Genomic DNA, 18976 nt, shown 5'->3' with positions numbered 1-18976 from the left:
AAAATCTGTTTTGAAATTAATTATTGAAACAGCTGTACAACCAGACATGCAACCATATGCGTTTCTTTTTTCCTTCAGATGAACACCATGACTTGGAAACCTCTAACTTTAGTGTGTTTAGGCTCCTTCTTCATATCCCCACATAAAAGAATTCAAAGTTGCAGTCACTAACATGTATACTGCTCTCCTTGTATTACAGTCTGAGTATTTATATATTAGTAAAGATTTGTTTGTGGTGCGGTCATTCAGTGCACTCAACTGTCCTGAACAGTCACTTTAAGTACACACACACACACACACACACACACACACACACACACACACACACACACACACACACACACTTTTTTATGTATTTCAACAACAACATTTTAAGTTGTTATGGCACCCCAGTGAACCTAAAATAGTTTTGGGACATTATGTAAGAGAATGGAAAGGTGATGGATAGGATTTCCTGACTAAGAAATGAATGCTGTAGCTTCAGTTATTAAAGCTGTAGTCTTATAGTTAAATTGTGATTCTTCAGCCAATTAGAAAAACTGAATGGAATCATTTGGTTAAATAATGAAATATGTCACTACAGAACATACACAGATCTTGAATAATAATATAAAGTGGTTGTTTTTTTTATTTGCAAACACAAATAATCCAACAGATTATACTTGGAAAACATATTAAAATATTTACAGATTGTATATATAAATACCCTGCAATAAAAGTTTGTTGTTTCACATTTTTCTATGTGGCATTTACTTGTGAATGTGTAGACAGTCTGAACTTTGAGAAATGCTAAGCTTAAAAACAGGGATTGATCTTTTGGTTTCAAATGTTAAAGGAGAGACCAAAATGCTTAACTCAGATTATTTAGTAAATACACTTTGTTTACAGGGTTAGTCCCACTCGGCCAGTGGACTCTTTTCAGACAAGAACCAATGTAGTATTCATACTGACTGGGGGAAGTTTGATCAAGGCATCAGGGATCTTTCCCCTTCTCTTTTTCTTGATAAGTACCATGGGATCTCTCACATTCACCTGAGCTACCACCAACTCAGAGAGATGGAGTTGCAGTTTAAATTCTCATGCAAAGGACAGCACACCCCCCATGCCGCACTGTAGTGTTAGTATTGTAAAATTAATCCAGCTACCTGGTGCCGGAATAGAAATATCAGCCTTCTGACCTTCCAGCACCAAAGGTGAGTGCGCTATCTGGTAAGCTGCTGATAGTGCAGGACTGGATAAGTATGGTTTGTTTATGAAAAAACTGGCTTAAAATACACATCAGTAGACATATTTTTAAAGTTGATCTAATGTCAGATATAAGTAAGAGATCTACTCATTCTTACTTGCCATGTAGGCTGGCCATGGTGGTATGAGAACTGGCCTTAGAGACAGGGCCTGCACTCCAAAACTCTTGCATTCCATCCAACTAGAACTCTGTAGCAGAGAACTTTAGTGGGTACTTCACCAGCCTATGTGAGTGGCATCTGGACAGAAAAGTCATCCAGGCAGTGTTTGAGGAAGTAGAGAGTCCCAAAGATTGACTTCACAATTTAGGACATTTGTAATGTAAGGAAGCTGTGTTATAGGTACCCATGCAGGGGAATCTAGGACTCTGTGCTTCCTGTCTTTCTTGGAATCAGGGATTCATTTGTGTTGCCACACATACCATTTTTCCAGTAGTACTGCTCCGAGAAAGAAAGAGTAAATCAGTTGGCTCAATTTAGGCCATGGAAACCAAGGATCTGATGAGATGTCCATCTTTGGTAACCATTAGAACTTGAACCACAGATATTAAAATTATATGTCTGCTAAACCTTTCCCTGTCTTCCTGGCACCCTCCCCCTTCCTGATCCATCTCTCACCCTCCATTTCCTTTTTGCTTTGCTTTGAGACTCATCAACATAAAATGGTTGCAGGTTGGCATTTTGTTGAGTAAATCGCTGTCTGAGAGCTGGTTCACTGTTTGTGTTGTAAACATTTCATTTTGTTGAGTAAATAGCTGTCTGGGAGCTGGTTCACTGTTTGTGTTGTAAACATTTCATTTTGTTGAGTAAATAGCTGTCTGGGAGCTGGTTCACTGTGTTGTAAACATTTCATTTTGTTGAGTAAATAGCTGTCTGAAAACTGGTTCACTGATGTTCATCGTGTTACTCTGCTGCAGTCATCACACTTGGGTTATCCTGTCGTCAGGCGGTCCCGCAGTCGGCCGGATTTCCAAAGTCTTGGTCTGACGTCGGTTGCTGTCGCCTCATCCCTGACGTCAGTGCGCCAGGGGTACATATATTGCAACCGACGCCATTTTCTTCAGTCTTTCATGCCGCGTGGTGCTCGAAGCAGAAGCAGTTCACAAGTGCCGGTCGGCCGACTCCTGAGATTGTCGAATTCGAATTTCAGACCGAAGTCTTCTATAAAGCTAAGTATCCCATTGGGGAGACTTTTCTTGCCTCAGACCGATGTCAGAAAAAGTTAACAATTGTATTTCTTGTGGGAAGCAAATACCTCATAAGGATTTTCATTCTTATTGCATACCTTGCCTAGGCCCTGATCACGACTTCACTTCTTGTCGTTTTTGTGCTAGGTTAAATAAGCATACTATTAAAAGACTATTTGATTTCGCACGACACTATTTTGGTAGAAAATTTAACTATAACATGCCGTCGGAGCTACCGACGTGCACAAAAAGCGCAGGGACAAGGACCGCCAGCCCAGGCCTAAGCCCGATTCTGAGGCCTCAGTTGATCCGGTCTCCGGTTATCAGTGAGGCTCTGACGCAGCCCCTGACTACCGCAGTTCTGGAACCCGAGACCACTACGGATATTTTGATGGAATGTACTAGGCCGACGCAGCCTTTTACTTCAGGCCCTTCCGACGATTTACCTTCTAAGGACGTCGGTGCTTCTGAAACGCCATCAGTTTCTGAAGGCGTTTTCAGACCGACTCTCACAGTCAAAACGTTTTCTAAGTCGAAGACTCCTCCTAAATCTAAAAAGACTACACTTCAGTCTCCTGTTCAAGGCCCTATGCCTAAGAAACAGATGCTCAAAATGGCTGAAGATTTGATTTCTCTTATCAGGGGTTCACAACCTCCTCCTGATAAAAGGCCTAGACAAGAGGAAGATTCTGCTTCTTCTGAGCAACTGTCTATTTCTTCGGATTCCTCTGAGGGCCAAGACTATTCCTACTCTCCTTATGAAGATTCTGATGCTGAGGACTCTATTCCCTCAGCTTCCCCTCCTGAAGACTACTCTTTTGGGGAAACTTTACACACTATGAGGGAACATTTTCACTGGGAAGGTCAGGATTACTCTGATTCCAAGAAAAGGCTCAGAGAGTTTCTTTTACTCCCCCAACACAGACTTCTAGCCATCCCACCTGTTTTGGACATTGTGGATGATGTCTATTTAGAATCCAGTTTCAACCCAGACTCTCTACCTCCTGCTCCGGCTTGGCCTGACAGATACTACAGAGTACCTGATTCCCACAAATTTCTTTACAAAAGCCCAGTAGCTGACCCAGAGACGATCTCCCAGGGTCCCAAGGGGGCTAAGGCTTCCATGGCTAAAAACCCAGTACCTTCTGAGAGGGACTCCAAGAGCACTAGACAGGTGGGGGAAAAAGGTTTACACCTCAGCCACATTAGCTATGAGAGCACTTAATTGTCAATTTCATATGCTTAAGCATCAGCAATTTCTAATCTCTCAGTTAAAACAAAAGATAACCTCCCTCCCTCAACAATCTGAATTGAAAGAAGTACAGGATTTGTTGCACGCCACCGAGCAGGTGGGCAAACATACCTTACAATGTGGGTTTGATTCTTTGGAGGCCTCCTGCAGAGCAGCTGTCACTGGATCAGTTATACGTAGGCATGCCTGGTTAAAGGAACAAAGTCTGCCTGATCATGTTAAAGCAAAACTACTAGATGCTCCCTTACAGCAGGATGTTCTTTTTGGAGTTAAAGCAGAAGAAGTTTTAAAGAAAATGGAAGATAAGGCGAAATCAATGCAGGCAGTCAAAGACTTCCTACAGGTACAACCCCCTCGCTTCAGCAGAAACTGGCCAACAAAAAATTGGTCCTTTCCAGCCACTGACAGACCTCAGAGGGGTAAATACAGGTGCCCAAGGGGCAGAGGACAACCACAAGCCCAGTATAAACCTCACCAATGGGGCACTCCAACCCAGAAGGGAGGAGAAGACAGGTCTCAACCCACCAGAAGGCAAACTCAATGACTTGCACCTCAGCTGGCCAAACAAAACTCTGTCAGCCCCCTTGGGGGGGGAAACTAGCACTTTTTGCAGACAACTGGCACATGGTCACAAAGGACAAATGGGTCCTAGACATAATTTTACGAGGATACAGATTCCACTTTCACACCTTGCCAATGAAAAGAGGAATGCCAAACCTGCCACAAAATCAATGGGCAGAGGCACAAAAACAAATTACGGCTCTCATGGCCATGACAGCCTTTCAACTGGTACCTACTCGAGAGCAAGGCCAAGGATTTTACTCAAGACTCTTTCTAGTACCCAGAAAGGACAATGCTTGGAGACCAGTTCTGGACCTTTCAATTCTAAACACTTACAAGTCCCAAAATTCAAGATGCTAACACTACAGCAGCTACTTCCCATGTTGGGCAAGGAAGCATGGCTGATAACGTTGGACCTCAAGGAGGCATACCTGCATGTCCCTATCAGACAAAGTTGCAGAAGATACCTCAGTTTCATTGCAGGTTCAACCCATTATCAATTCTCTGCACTGCCCTTTGGCTTATCTACTGCGCCCAGAGTTTTCACAAAATGCCTGGCACCAGTAATTGCATACTGCAGACAAAGAGGAATTCAAATATATCCATACCTGGACGACTGCCTCATCCAAGCAGAAAGAAAAGACATTCTCTTACATCATCTGGCTTTTGTGAAGCATCTACTAAATTGTCTGGGGTACACAGTAAACGAAAAGAAGTCAAAACTAGTACCCTCACAAAAAATGACATTCCTGGGTGCCAGCTTGGACACAACGGCCCAGAAGGCTTATCTTACACCAGACAAACAACTACAACTGACTCAATATTTCAAGACAATGGCAACAAAGACCCAATTAACTGCAAGAAAAATTCTGCAGGCTTTGGGCTTCATGGCATCTTGCATTCTGATAATACCATTTGCAAAACTGCATATGAGGAAATTACAGTGGTACCTAAAAAGCGTATGGTCTCAACACAGCCACAGCTTGGACACTGTGATATCTCTCATTCCCTGCCTTCAACAGGAATTTCTATGGTGGTCACAGGCATGTCACCTCAACAAGGGTCAGCCTTTCACCTTGCCCCCAACCAATCAAACTGTCACAACAGATGCTTCAGACTATGCCTGGGGGGCACACATGGCAGGACAATGCATTCAAGGCCTATGGACTGCAGATCAAAGAAATCTGCACATAAATCAAAGAGAGATGCTAGCTGTACAGAAAGCTCTGACAGCCTTCAAGGATCTACTACAGCCTGGACAACTTGCAATAAAGATGGACAACACCACAGTAATGTGGTACATAAACAAACAAGGGGACACACATTCCTACCCTCTTTGCAGGCAAGCAATGACCTTATGGAACACACCTCTGGCCTACCAAGTCCAGTTACAAGCTCAATTCCTGCCAGGACAGAAAAACATATTGGCAGACGACCTAAGCAGAAACATCAAAGATCCCCACGAGTGGAAACTAGACCCACAAATATTTACAATGATAACTCAAAAATAGGGCCTTCCGAATATAGGCTTGTTTGCCAGTCCTCAAAACTACCAACTGACAAAATTTTGTACAAGGACATTCCACCATCAAGCTTGGAAAGTGGACGCTCTCTCCTTCAGTTGGAAAAACCTGACAGTATATGCCTTTCCTCCATTACCTCTTCTCACAAAGGTTCTTTTGAAGGTCAAAAAGGAGAAACCTCGACTGATTCTCATAGCCCCAGACTGGCCACGCCAGCACTGGTACCCGCTATTGAATAATATGGCTCACAGCCCACCATGGATATTGCCTCAAATACCTCATTTGCTCACGCAGCAAAACAAACAAATTCTACACAGCCAGCTAAAAACCTTAAACCTGGCTGCATGGCAGATCTATTAAACATCCAACCAGCCCCTCTTTCACAAGCAGTTCTGGATGTTATTCTGGAAGCCAGGAGGCCAAGCACCAGGAAGGCTTACTCGGACAAATGGAAAAGGTTTTCTGCCTGGAACCAAGCTAAAGGCCAAGACACAACTCATCCTCATATGCCTCACATTCTGCAGTATTTAGCTGAGATGTTGCACAAAGGACTTTCCTTCTCCTCAATTAAAATCCATGCTTCAGCTATTTCAGCTCACTACGACACAAATCCACCTTTATTTTTACATCCTCTTCTAAGGCAGTTCCTCAGAGGGGCAAAAAACATTAGACCACCTAGAAGAGCTCCTACACCAACATGGGACCTCAACTTTGTTCTGGAAAAACTAACGTTACCTCCCTTTGAACCAGCTTTCTCTGCAGACCTTCAGTTCCTATCTTGGAAGACTGCCCTACTCCTGGCAATAACTTCTGCTAGGAGAGTCTCAGAATTACAGGCACTAATGGCAGTGGAACCTTTCCTCATTTTTCATCAAGACAGAGTTTCTCTACGAACTAATCCTTCCTTTGTAGCTTTAAATCAAACCATCCACCTACCCACTTTCTTCCCCAATCCACAGAACAAAGGTGAGAGACTCCTGCATTCCTTGGACATTCACAGGCAGCTTCGTTACTACTTGGACAAAACTAAGGCTTTCAGAAAAATTGACCAGCTCTTTGTATCCTATGCTACAGCTTCTCAAGGGAGGGCTATATCCAAACAAACCATTTCTAAATGGATAGGCCATTGCATATGGTTCTGTTATACCCATCATGGGAAACCAGTTCCTCCTACCATTAGATCCCACTCTACCAGGGCAACAACCACCTCTACAGCCTTTCTCAGGGGGGTTCCTACCAAAGAAATTTTAGAAGCTGCAACTTGGAGTTCTGTACACACCTTCACCAAACACTATCACTTACCTGTTTATTCTAAGTCCAGGGTGGGCTTCGCCACTGCAGTTCGGCAGGGCCTCATTGCCTCCACTAACTCCCTATGATACCTCCACCCTACCTTAGCTTTGGGACTCAACCCAAGTGTGATGACTGCAGCAGGGTAACACGATGAACATAGTACAGTTTTGTACCTACCATAAATGTAGATGTTCGAGTATTCACCCTGCTGCAGTCCAGGTTACCCTCCCTCCATCCCCTCTGATCTACTGGCTAAATCTCTGCTATGCCTTACTGATGTATTTGCTTATAGCTGAAGGGATTTTGTGTTTGTACAGTGTTCACACCATTTGGTACTAATTTTAATCACTTTTTTGGGGGCACCTGACATCTGGGGCAAGAAAAACTGAAGAAAATGGCTCGGTTGCAATATATGTACCCCTGGCGCACTGACGTCAGGGATGAGGCGACAGCAACCGACGTCAGACCAAGACTTTTGAAATCCGGCCGACTGTGGGACCACCTGACGACAGGATAACCCAAGTGTGATGACTGCAGCAATGTGAACACTCAAACATCTACATTTATGGTAGGTACAAAACTGTACTGTTGTGTTGTAAACATTTCATTTTGTTGAGTAAATAGCTGTCTGGGAGCTGGTTCACTGTTTTTGTTGTAAACATTTCATTTTGTTGAGTAAATAGCTGTCTGAGAGCTGGTTCACGGTTTGTGTTGTAAACATTTCATTTTGTTGAGTAAATAGCTGTCTGAGAGCTGGTTCACTGTGTTGTAAACATTTCATTTTGTTGAGTTAAATAGCTGTCTGAGAGCTGGTTCACTGTTTGTGTTGTAAACATTTCATTTTGTTGAGTAAATAGCTGTCTGAGAACTGGTTCACTGTTTGTGTTGTAAACATTTCATTTTGTTGAGTAAATAGCTGTCTGAGAGCTGGTTCACTGTTTGTGTTGTAAACATTTTGTTTTTTATTCATTTTCCTTTTCCTTTCTGAAATGACATTTTTCTGTCAGTTTTCCTCTTAAACCACAGAAAAGGTACAATTTTAAAGCCCTCTTGCTTGCAACATCCCCCCATTTTTCAAAAAGTATGCCTGTGATTGGTCTTTCTTACCTGCACACCCTGCACCTTTACTATTTAGAAGAATTCACTAATACTTCTGTGGGTCAGGGGCAGGCTTGGCCATTTTAATTACCAAAGAAGCCGATCAGACTTTGGTGGCATACCCTAAAAATGTTTTGATTATTGTGCAGTTTGAGTAATGCTTCTGTTGATCAAGCCTTTTCTGTTTGTTTGAGTCCTGTCAGCATTTCATGTGGTTTCTCTATCATATGTTTTGCATATATTTGGTTTTATTTGATTTTTTTTTTTGTTTACTAGATTTGTCTGACTGGGTTTAGTGAAAAACTCCTGTTTGGTGGAGGCCCAGGGTGGAAAAGCTCCCAACATATTACAAAAATGTTTAAACATGTATTGTGTACTGTACATGAACAGGCATTATACATTAATTACACATGCATTTCCTAATTAAACAACATTTATGTAAAATAAAGGCCACTATTACAGTATAAAAGATACTTATTTAGTAGTTGTTGAACAATGAGCATTTGAACAGGTGTATTTGTGGACTTAATAGATCTTGTGCTTAGACATTCAAAGAAATGTAAGTGAGTAAAAGAACTTGATGTGGCAGAAAATGTTAATATTGTAGTTAAGCGGTGGGTATTAAGTAGTTTAGAGGCAGTTACATGCAGCTGTCATAAGGTTTAAAAGCGTAGAGGTGGGGGTGGCAATCAGTGCCACATATACTATGTGTATAGGGCTTGGAGATGCTAGTTCATAGGTTCATATGTAATTACTAAGCTAATGATGTCAGGTGGAAGTTTTAAGCCGACATGATTCCCAAATGTGTCTGAGAAGTTTTGGTGCCATAGGGTTATTTTAAAGGGTATATGTAGTCATGGACACGGGTTATGTTGGTAGTATTTAGGTACTGAAGACTGGCTGTGGGCCATAGGTTTCTTAGTGTAGAGAAATGGTTTGATGATATGACATGCTTGAAATAACTGTGGCATTTATCTAGCAGATGTACAGGAGTAGGTCCATTGATGTATTAGGTGAAGTTTTACTTGTATCTTAAATGAGTTTACATTGTAAATGCATTTCAGTGGTTGTAAGATGTGGTTCCATAGCTTAGTCACACTGTTTGAATGTAGAGAGCCATCTGCTGTATTAGATTTGATTATAATGATTTTTCTCTATTATGACAGCTTGGTAAAAACGTTACATATGTGACCAGAAGGTCGAAAATAGCACTCCTTGTCCTCTCTGGCACAGGGTGTTAGAGCATGTGCTATAATTTTAATTTGCATTCAGGATCCTTCCTGACACAGGGTGTTAGAGCATATGCTGTAATTTTCATGCAGGTACTACTTGTTTCCAGGTGCTTGTTTTACTGGCACTGGTAGTTGTGGTAACTGTTGCACCTCTTCCAGTGTATGTTATACAATGTTAAGCCATCCAGTGCCCCTCAGTCCATTGTTGCTGAGTGATGCTGCTGGTTATTACTGACATCAGCTATTATTAGCACCAGCATGTGCTATGCTGCCACTGATCTTTTTTGATGCCAGAATTCTGTGCATTGCTGACCTCTGAGTTTGGCCCTTCAGCTCTAGGTCCTGTATTAAGGTTTCCTGGAGTAGGAACTTGAATAACACCTTTCTTCATTTACTTGATGTCATTGGTTCTGGTAGTAGCAGTTTCAATGTCCAGTCTTAACCCAGTCCCAGTAGCTTTAGGCCTGTCAAGAGATATTCTGCTACAGTCCATTCTTCAGAAATAGGTTCTGCAGCCCGTTCCCATGTCTGAGACTACAGCACCTCCTAGGTTGTCTCCCTATCCCTTAAAATCACTTTAGAATCTTTACACTCTTAGCTGCCTATGAAAGCTGTTGTCAAATCTAGACCTGTAGAACATACCTTGGGACCCTGCTGTGGAAGATCTTCATGAGGAGGGGGGCAGTGAACAGTTCATTACCCTAGTAAACAAACTGATGAATGAAAAGTAAATAATATGTATTACACACCCACTAAAAAAGATTGACCCCAGTACTGACTTGTGAGTTACCCCACAAATATCCATCTTTCTGTCTAACAGCTTTTACTCTGACTCTTTCATTTTGTGTACCCACTGTTGTGCCTGTACACGCAACATATGAGCCACTCATTGTCAGTAACTTTCTCTAGACTTGTCAGATACCTTGCTGAAAGCTAAGATGAGGCACATTTAGGTTATTCAATGAAGGATCTCAGAGGCTGGGCTAGACTTTTCAAATGTAAATGATCTGTATCCTACTGGGTCTGTGGCTGTACTGGCTTCTAGACAGGACAAAATTATCGTCGTTACTAGTGCTTACCTACAACTAACTGGTGTGACGTCCCCTCTCTGGGCCAGTAATCAAGGAGCCTGAATCCTCATCACTAACATTGGAGAGGGACATTCACTCAGAACAAAAATAGATACCCACAGTATTTCCAGATGCAGCTTTCTGCATCAAGCACAACTTCCCTTAAGAGCACACAGGGAACACACTTAGTCCGGGGTCTGAATTTCTCTCTCTCTCCCTCCAGGTCACCAGTAGGACTACCCACTGGCACAGCTGTATAGTTGAGTCCTCTGCTGTGTGTCCAAACCAAGTCCTACAGCACCCTCTCTGTGAAACCAGTGCTTTGTGTACCTGCAGCAAGCAGTTGACACACACACACACACACACACACACACACACACACACATAGGAAAGGGTGGCACAGATATATTAGCATGCCCCTTTCTGCCCAGACTATAAGGTAGTTACACTGTTAGCAGACACTCCAAAGTCAGCTACTGTAAGGCTCTTACAAGGCTACCCAAATATACCGAGTGAAATTAATATAAATGGTAATGTTGACCAAATCCCAAAAAAAAGTTCTGGTGCAAGTTCCAAGTGATCCAAATGTCAAACACACTGTTGTACGTTAAAATAAAATATACTTTAATACAGTAAAGCTTTCGGGTTAACACCCTTCATCAGTACATAGCTTCAAATTAATTGGAAAGTCTATAAATAGGGTAACATTCAAGTCACATGATCAGCCAACCTAATAACATTTTCCATCAATTAAATATTTAAAGAAAAATCTCTAAAATGAGTTATTTTTAAAAAACATATCTCTTTACGTTGTACATATAAATTAGTTCTAAAAAAGTGTGTACCAGTAAATATATTTATTTATATGATGTGTGTTAACCCGAAAGCTTTACTGTATTAAAGTATATTTTATTTTAATGTACAACAGTGTGTTTGACATTTGGATCACTTGGAACTTGCACCAGAACTTTTTTTTGGGATTTGGTCAACATTACCATTTATATTAATATTAATTTCACTCAGTATATCTGGGTAATATTAAATATTAATATTAATTTCACTCAGTATATTTGGCTTAAAAACGTCAGCGTTGGCCGGCTAAGAACTAGCTGTATTCAACTGGACGTATACGAGAATTTAAGTACCTTTATCTGCACTTTTTTTTTCAAAAAATACAGTATTTAAATTGATTTTAACTGTGTTGCAGGAATATTAACTGAACTGGAAGTTAGTCAGTGTTTGCTGAATTTTATTATTTGCTAGTAATTACAGGTGTGGGGTAGCCACATTCTTTGATTTCCTGTCCTTGCCTATTTAAGTGGTACAGTGTGAAATATTTTCTGCTTAAAAACCTCAGCTTTGGCCGGCTAAGAACTAGCTGTATTCAACTGGACGTATAAGAGAATTTAAGTACCTTTATCTGCACATTTTTTTCAAAAATACAGTATTTAAATTGATTTTAACTGTGTTGCAGGAATATTAACTGAACTGGAAGTTAGTCAGTGTTTGCTGAATTTTATTATTTGCTAGTAATTACAGGTGTGGGGGTAGCCACATTCTTTGATTTCCTGTCCTTGCCTATTTAAGTGGTACAGTGTGAAATATTTTCTGCTTAAAATCCTCAGCTTTGGCCGGCTAAGAACTAGCTGTATTCAACTGGACGTATAAGAGAATTTAAGTACCTTTATCTGCACTTTTTTTCCAAAAATACAGTATTTAAATTGGTTTTAACTGTGTTGCAGGAATATTAACTGAACTGGAAGTTAGTCAGTGTTTGCTGAATTTTATTATTTGCTAGTAATTACAGGTGTGGGGGTAGCCACATTCTTTGATTTCCTGTCCTTGCCTATTTAAGTGGTACAGTGTGAAATACTTTCTGCTTAAAAACCTCAGCTTTAGCCGGCTAAGAACTAGCTGTATTCAACTGGACGTATAAGAGAATTTAAGTAAATTTATCTGCACTTTTTTTTTAAAAAAATACAGTATTTAAATTGATTTTAACTGTGTTGCAGGAATATTAACTGAACTGGAAGTTAGTCAGTGTTTGCTGAATTTTATTATTTGCTAGTAATTACAGGTGTGGGGGTAGCCACATTCTTTGATTTCCTGTCCTTGCTTATTTAAGTGGTACAGTGTGACATATTTTCTGCTTAAAAACCTCAGCTTTGGCCGCATAAGAACTAGCTGTATTCAACTGGACGTATAAGAGAATTTAAGTACCTTTATCTGCACTTTTTTTCCAAAAATACAGTATTTAAATTGATTTTAACTGTGTTGCAGGAATATTAACTGAACTGGAAGTTAGTCAGTGTTTGCTGAATTTTATTATTTGCTAGTAATTACAGGTGTGGGGTAGCCACATTCTTTGATTTCCTGTCCTTGCCTATTTAAGTGGTACAGTGTGAAATATTTTCTGCTTAAAAACCTCAGCTTTGGCCGGCTAAGAACTAGCTGTATTCAACTGGACGTATAAGAGAATTTAAGTACCTTTATCTGCACTTTTTTTTAAAAATACAGTATTTAAATTGATTTTAACTGTGTTGCAGGAATATTAACTGAACTGGAAGTTAGTCAGTGTTTGCTGAATTTTATTATTTGCTAGTAATTACAGGTGTGGGGGTAGCCACATTCTTTGATTTCCTGTCCTTGCCTATTTAAGTGGTACAGTGTGAAATATTTTCTGCTTAAAAACCTCAGCTTTGGCCGGCTAAGAACTAGCTGTATTCAACTGGACGTATAAGAGAATTTAAGTACCTTTATCTGCACTTTTTTTTCAAAAATACAGTATTTAAATTGATTTTAACTGTGTTGCAGGAATATTAACTGAACTGGAAGTTTTGACTCTGCTCTAAAGTTAGTCCCACCCACCCTCCCTGTTTTTGTTTTGGTTTTGGTTTTGGTTTTGGTGTTAATCTTAGTGGCCTTGAAACTGCCCGCCCCTCTTGTAAATTTGTGTTTGGATACTCCTTCTGGGCCCATCTCATTTGCTCACTCAACTGAGTGCAGTGAGATCATATTCTGATTTCAGGCACTCCTACTGTGTACAAAGAGAGCATCTGGGAAACAGAAAAAAAAATTAAGCTTGTTTCCTGCCTTTCCTGTTAAGTGGTATAGACTATTTGTAGGCTTCTGAGCCCCCAAGCCTTTCTGTGTTGGAGAGAAGCCTTCTAGCTTAGTTTTTTTTTCTTATAACTAGCCAGTTTTCTAGTTTCAGCACTCAAATCTGTTTCTTTGATCTCAGCACTTGTTCAGGAAAAAAAAAAATTTCATTTGCTTTTACTGTACTTGTATTTCTACCTACTTTATTTTACTTTTGCATCATCTTAAAAGTACTCAATTGTATTTATTACTGCTTGGTGTAACTCATTCTAAGCCTTTTGGTTTAAACACTTGGGCTTCGAACCAGTTGTTTTGCACTGAGAGAGTTTGTGGTCTGCACTGTAGTGGCAGAACAGGTAGCTTACATCCTTCTAAGTTGGGAACTGCTGATTGAGGGCTCAGTGTCTGTTATTCTAAAAGTGTATTAATTCTGGTTTAAGCACTTGGGCTTTCAGGCCAGTTATTTTACACTGAGTGTTCGTGGTCTGCACTCTTGTGGGAGGAGAGGTTGGACTCTGCCCTTCTGAGCTGGGAATTTCTGGTTAAAGGCTTATAGTGCATGCATATCTGAACTGCTTCTTACTGAAGTTGGTGCACCTTGTTTGCTGTGGCATAGACTGGATTCGGGCCTGCTGAATCTAGCTTTGTTTGTGTAACTTGAGCACTAATCCAGGCATTCTCTAAAGTATTCAGTTGTATTTATTACTGCTTGGTAGTAACTTGATTAAAGTGTAGCTATCATTCTAAGTCTTTTGGATTAAGCACTTGGGATTCAGACCAGTTGTTTTACATTAGGAATGTTTGTGGCATGCACTGTGGTGGCAGGACAGGTAGCTTTCACCCTTCTAAGTTGGGAACTGCTGATTGAAAGCCCAGTGTCTGTTATTCTTAAAGTGTATTAGTTCTGGTTTAAGCACTTGGGCTTCAGGCCGGTTATTTACATTAAGAAGGTTCGTGGTCTGCACTCTTGTGGGAGAAGAGGCTGGACTCTGCACTTCTGTGCTGGGAATTTCTGGTTAAAGGTTTATAGTGCTTGAATATTTGAACTGTATCTTACTGAAATTGGTACACCTTGTTTGCTGTAGCATAGACTAGATCCAGGCCTGCTGAATCTAGCTTTGTTTATATGCTTGTTGTTTGTTTGCTTGTTATTTCCCTGGAACACTAATTTCACCTAATACGCGGCTTCTCAGCGCTTCTGTGGATCACTAGTGATATCTGCATTGCTTACTGTACTTATTTCCTTGTTTCACTTGAAAGAAAGTTACTGTTTGTCGTTTTTGCATTTAAGTGACCTGTAACACATTGCACTTACCTGGCACTTGCTCACTAAAGCAATTATATAAGTCAGCACTAAAAATTAAAAGCACTACACCCTCACTCCCCACTGGCCCTTGTTTTCAATTATAAAGGAATTCCCAGTATTATTCTAGCATGTCCAAAGGTCAGTTGTCAATCTCCTCTCCGGTCCAGCTGGTGAATCTGGGAATCTTGAGCCAATGTTACAACTGCCTCATGTACACAGACAACCCTCTCCTCCTCCCAACAAATTCCAACACATGTGAGAGATGCAACCATATAGCCAAACTGGAGGCTAAGCTCTCTCAACTCAGTACTGGCATAACCAGTCAGGAGGAGAAGGAAACCACACTCACTACAATTCCAGTCTCACATAGACCTACCACGACAGCATACCAAACACATAATCACACAAAAACATACTCGGAGGCTCTAAATAAAGATCTGCCTAAGCAGCAGAGACCTACAAAGGAGACACCCAAGCAACCGCTACCCCAAAACAAAACACGTGCAACACATATTTCACAAAGCCAGTGTGCTGAACAGTCACAGCCCTTAAGACTAAACAACACACCTGATACACTTGTAATAGGTGACTCTATCATCAGGCACACTGACGTCCCGCTCACCAGGCTGAACAAGGAGAGGGTCACGGTGAGCAGCCTGTCGGGCGCTAGGATCCGCCACATAACACAAGCACTCGGGTCACTCCAAGGCAAGTACAAATATGACTCAGTCATTGTCCATGCTGGTGTGAATGACCTGAGACATACCTCCCTGGACTACATGAAAAGAGACATAGAGGAGCTCTCTGAGCATGTAGCCCAGGCCGGTATGACCCTGACCTTGAGTAGCATCTTACCCTCACCAAGAATGATGCCACAATATGAAGACAAGATGATCAATTTCAACAATTGGCTTAAGTACTGGTGTCATTCAAAGGGGATCCAATGCCTGTCAGCTTGGGATGATATGCTCGACAAGCCACAATGCTTCGCTAGGGACGGCTTGCACCTGTCACCCCTGGGCTTTCGGATATTGGCAAAGGCTCTTGCTACCCCCATTGTGCCTTTTTTAGGCAAGGCTCAAAAGACAAACCCACCTCCATAGGTATCACAAGGGATAAGAAACTAAGAGTAATGCTACTCCACGCCAGAAGTCTAAATCCTCAAGATGCACGCACTCGAAACTCTCCTTAGCATGGAGAACACCGATATCTGTGCAGTAATAGAAACCTGGTTCAGGGCTCCCGAGAGCACCCCAGCACTAGCAGGTTATACCTCATACCATGCTTTTCGGCCCCAAAATTTGGACCGAACCACAAAAGGAGGGGGAGTATCGATATTCATCAAAGATGCCCACACCTCCAGGTTGGTGGCAAAGCACGAAGCATCAGAGACTATCCATGTGCAACTAACAGTGGGTAAAACTGCCTTCCAGTTTATAGCCTGCTACAGACCCCCCTCCCAAACCCAGGAACCCCACTCTGCCTTCCTGAGAACACTGGAAAATATGAAGGTCTCTCCAAACACCATTATATTGGGCGACTTCAACTACCCAAACATAGACTGGGAGCATTACTCTAGCTCCAACACCCTAGCCCAAAGATTCCTAGAATTTATAAACACAAATGCTATGGAACAACTTGTTACCACTCCCACAAGAGGGGAAAACATACTGGACCTGATCATCACCAACATGGGGACTCTATGCTCCAGACCAGAAGTGTATCCCTCACTGGTAAGATCAGACCATAAACTAATCTCACTGGATATTCACATCCCGACCCCACCCCCTGCCCAGAAAACCACAGTGAAAAACTTCTCTAAAGCAAATTTCACACTCCTCAAAACTGAGGTGGAATCCTTCAAAGCCCCCGGGCCTGTGGAAAATACGGCCCCGAACGCAGAATCCTTTATAAACGCATTCTATGAACACCTTCAGGAATGCATGGATCATGCGATCCCAAATAAAACCAAGACCCAATCCTCCAAAGGCAGACGTCCTGTCTGGTGGACCCCAGCCATAAACAAACTATACAATAAAAGGAGGAAGCTACTAAATGATAGAGCAAAATCCCAAAAAGGGAAGGCATCACTGATCAGTATTAGCAAAAACTACGGGCACTCATAAAATTGTCTAAGGCCAGCTTCGAGAGAAAAATTGCACAGGACACTAAGGATAATCACAAGGCTTTCTTTAGTTATGTTAGGAACCTGGGTGGTAATTCCCAGATATGCTCAGAATTAGTCCAAAATGACAAAAAATACACCGAATGCACAGACATTGCCAACATCCTAGCTGACAGGTTCAGCGCAAACTCCCTCCGCACCAAAAGGGCAAATATCTATCCCAGCAGAGTGCTGCCCCCCTGACATCTCAGATGCTCAGGTAAGAGCCACCCTCTCCAAAGCAAAAAACACAGCATCAATGGGACCAGACGGTGTCCCGGGCTGCGTCCTACATGAACTCCAAGAAGAGCTAAACCCAAACATAAAACTACTGTTCAATCTCAGCCTTACTACAGGATATGTGCCCAAAGAGTGGCGTGCAGCAACAGTGGACCCTCTCCATAAAGGTGGTGCCTCCACGGATCCTGGAAACTATCGCCCCGTAAGCTTGACTAGCTTGGTCTGCAAAGCTATGGAAAGGATCATCATGGACCTCATAAATAAAGATATTGGGGACCTACAGACACTGGATCCTACCCAGTTCGGCTTTGTTAAGGGCAAATCCTGCCTCTTAAACCTGGTTGGTTTCTTTGAAACAGTCACCAAGGCCATTGACGAGGGGAAGGTGGTCCACACAGCCTACCTGGATCTCGCAAAAGCCTTCGATACAATACCCCACTCGGGCATTATAGATAAGCTCACCAGTTTAAATATAAACCCCTATGTCACTAGATGGATTGCAAACTGGCTCAAGGACAGAACCCACATGGTTAGAATTGCTGGAGCCATGTCAGACTCCAAACCAGTTACAAGTGGTGTCCCACAAGGCTCAGTCCTGGGACCTCTCTTGTTCGGTATATATTTCTCGGAGGTACAGGCCAACACGGAAGGACTGTGGCTGACCAAGTTCGCAGATGACTGCAAACTGGGCGCCATAATCGACTCTCCAGCCGACACAAGCATCCTCCAAAAGGGCCTCATAGAAACACACAACTGGTGCCAGAGCCATGGCCTCAAGCTAAATGCCAAAAAGTGTATAGTCATCCCCTTTGGCAGAAAGAAAGTGCCCACAAATTACCACATAGGTGGTAATCCATTAAGTACAGAAGAAGTAATTAGGGACCTGGGGACCCAAGTTGATAGCAATCTTTCATCTGACAACCACGTGGCCAAAGTGGTTAGAAAAACATTTTATATAGCCCACCTAATCATGAAGGGATTCACATCTAGATCAGGGGAGGTCATCGTGCCTCTTTACTCATCCCTCATCAGGCCCATAATTGAGTACAATGCCCCTTTTGGGATGTACCTTACCAGACACCTGCAGCAACTGGAAAGACCCCAAAAGTACCTCACCAAGAGGATCAAGGGGCTCAGACAGATGCCATATGCTGCCCGGTTAAAGAAACTCCAGCTCTACTCAGTGGCATACTGCCTGTTCAGAGGCGATCTGTGCCTGACGTATAAAGCCATGTTCAACCCGGAATTAATGGACATGCTGCACCTTAGAAAATCCAAATCCCATCGAGCTACGTGCTTGAGAGACTTGAACCTCAGCACTGAAATAAATAGGACATGCTGGAGGGACAGATTCATAACCCAGAGGCTCCCTTCACTCTGGAATAAAATCCCAGTCCAGGTTAGGCAGAGTCCCTCACTGACTCTCTTCAAGAGGAATCTTGATGAGTGGATGGGAGATCGTAGGTTTACCCTGGGTATCACTTCTGTGTCACTGTTAGACAGAGGCACAGTATACTAACCTCGAAAAAGGGCATAGCAAAATAAATTTAAAATGGGTGGCGAAAGCCAAACACATTCTGGCTAGGCTTATAAATGCCCTAGGGCAGATAGCCTAGTATGAACCTATGAACCTATGTGAAATGAAAAAAGGTAAAATAAGATGTAATAAAATGAGGTAAAACAAAATATTGAGCTCTTTAAATGCAC

General features: G+C 42.0%; 1 protein-coding gene across 3 annotated transcripts in view; it reads left to right on the top strand.

Moving 5' to 3' along the window:
- The window catches only part of RUFY2 (RUN and FYVE domain containing 2), a 2497315-nt gene that overhangs the window by 1474748 nt on the left and 1003591 nt on the right, over positions 1-18976 (top strand). The gene's annotated exons all lie outside the window — the stretch shown is intronic.

This window comes from Protopterus annectens, chromosome 14.part0, assembly GCF_019279795.1.
Source record: "Protopterus annectens isolate FY-2018-M chromosome 14.part0, PAN1.0, whole genome shotgun sequence".
Taxonomy (NCBI): Eukaryota; Metazoa; Chordata; order Ceratodontiformes; family Protopteridae; genus Protopterus; species Protopterus annectens.
This window is presented reverse-complemented; position numbering and strand designations above follow the sequence as displayed.